Genomic DNA, 2500 nt, shown 5'->3' on the forward strand with positions numbered 1-2500 from the left:
TCCCTGCTATACGAAAGCCCCATCCAGCCCTGTGCCACCCGGGGGGTTCCAGGGTGCTGAGATGGCTGACGTTTTGCTCCGCTCTCGACGGTCACCGCGCAATGCAAGAACAGGCCAAAAACTGGCCAAAACGGCCCAAAAACGGGCCAAAACTGGCCATTTTTGGCTGCGCGAGCGGCGAGCGGCGGACAGCGAGCGAAGCGAGAGGCAGCACCGTCCCTGCTATACGAAAGCCCCATCCAGCCCTGTGCCACCCGGGGGGTTCCAGGGTGCTGAGATGGCTGACGTTTTGCTCCGCTCTCGACGGTCACCGCGCAATGCAAGAACAGGCCAAAAACTGGCCAAAACGGCCCAAAAACGGGCCAAAACTGGCCATTTTTGGCTGCGCGAGCGAGCGGCGAGCGGCGGACAGCGAGCGAAGCGAGAGGCAGCACCGTCCCTGCTATACGAAAGCCCCATCCAGCCCTGTGCCACCCGGGGGGTTCCAGGGTGCTGAGATGGCTGACGTTTTGCTCCGCTCTCGACGGTCACCGCGCAATGCAAGAACAGGCCAAAAACTGGCCAAAACGGCCCAAAAACGGTGGCTGCACGAAGCGAGCGGGCGAGCGGCGGACAGCGAGCGAAGCGAGAGGCAGCACCGTCCCCTGCTATACGAAAGCCCCATCCAGCCCTGTGCCACCCGGGGGGTTCGAGCGGCGAGCGGCGGACAGCGAGCGAAGCGAGAGGCAGCACCGTCCCTGCTATACGAAAGCCCCATCCAGCCCTGTGCCACCCGGGGGGTTCCAGGGTGCTGAGATGGCTGACGTTTTGCTCCGCTCTCGACGGTCACCGCGCAATGCAAGAACAGGCCAAAAACTGGCCAAAACGGCCCAAAAACGGGCCAAAACTGGCCATTTTTGGCTGCACGAGCGAGCGGCGAGCGGCGGACAGCGAGCGAAGCGAGAGGCAGCACCGTCCCTGCTATACGAAAGCCCCATCCAGCCCTGTGCCACCCGGGGGGTTCCAGGGTGCTGAGATGGCTGACGTTTTGCTCCGCTCTCGACGGTCACCGCGCAATGCAAGAACAGGCCAAAAACTGGCCAAAACGGCCCAAAAACGGGCCAAAACTGGCCATTTTTGGCTGCACGAGCGAGCGGCGAGCGGCGGACAGCGAGCGAAGCGAGAGGCAGCACCGTCCCTGCTATACGAAAGCCCCATCCAGCCCTGTGCCACCCGGGGGGTTCCAGGGTGCTGAGATGGCTGACGTTTTGCTCCGCTCTCGACGGTCACCGCGCAATGCAAGAACAGGCCAAAAACTGGCCAAAACGGCCCAAAAACGGGCCAAAACTGGCCATTTTTGGCTGCACGAGCGAGCGGCGAGCGGCGGACAGCGAGCGAAGCGAGAGGCAGCACCGTCCCTGCTATACGAAAGCCCCATCCAGCCCTGTGCCACCCGGGGGGTTCCAGGGTGCTGAGATGGCTGACGTTTTGCTCCGCTCTCGACGGTCACCGCGCAATGCAAGAACAGGCCAAAAACTGGCCAAAACGGCCCAAAAACGGGCCAAAACTGGCCATTTTTGGCTGCGCGAGCGAGCGGCGAGCGGCGGACAGCGAGCGAAGCGAGAGGCAGCACCGTCCCTGCTATATACGAAAGCCCCATCCAGCCCTGTGCCACCCGGGGGGTTCCAGGGTGCTGAGATGGCTGACGTTTTGCTCCGCTCACGACGGTCACCGCACCACGCAAGAACGGACCATAAACAGGCCAAAACAGCCCAAAAACGGGCCAAAACTGGTCATTTTTGGCTGCGCGAGCGAGCGGCGAGCGGCGAACAGCGAGCGAAGCGTGAGGCAGCACCGTCCCTGCTATACGAAAGCCCCATCCAGCCCTGTGCCACCCGGGGGGTTCCAGGGTGCTGAGATGGCTGACGTTTTGCTCCGCTCACGACGGTCACCGCGCCATGCAAGAACGGACCAAAAACAGGCCAAAACAGCCCAAAAACGGGCCAAAACTGGCCATTTTTGGCTGAGCGAGCGAGCGGTGAGCGGCGAACAGCGAGCGAAGCGAGAGGCAGCACCGTCCCTGCTATACGAAAGCCCCATCCAGCCCTGTGCCACCCGGGGGGTTCCAGGGTGCTGAGATGGCTGACGTTTTGCTCCGCTCACGACGGTCGCCGTGCCACGCAAGAACGGACCAAAAACAGGCCAAAACAGCCCAAAAACGGGCCAAAACTGGCCATTTTAGGTTGCGCGAGCGAGCGGCGAGCGGCGAACAGCGAGCGAAGCGTGAGGCAGCACCGTCCCTGCTATACGAAAGCCCCATCCAGCCCTGTGCCACCCGGGGGGTTCCAAGGTGCTGAGATGGCTGACGTTTTGCTCCGCTCACGACGGTCACCGCGCCACGCCAGAACAGACCAAAAACAGGCCAAAACAGCCCAAAAACGGGCCAAAACTGGCCATTTTTGGCTGCGCGAGCGAGCGGCGAGCGGCGAACAGCGAGCGAAGCGAGAAGCAGCACCGTCCA

This window comes from Musa acuminata, unplaced genomic scaffold (assembly GCF_036884655.1).
Source record: "Musa acuminata AAA Group cultivar baxijiao unplaced genomic scaffold, Cavendish_Baxijiao_AAA HiC_scaffold_642, whole genome shotgun sequence".
Classification (NCBI taxonomy): Eukaryota; Viridiplantae; Streptophyta; class Magnoliopsida; order Zingiberales; family Musaceae; genus Musa; species Musa acuminata.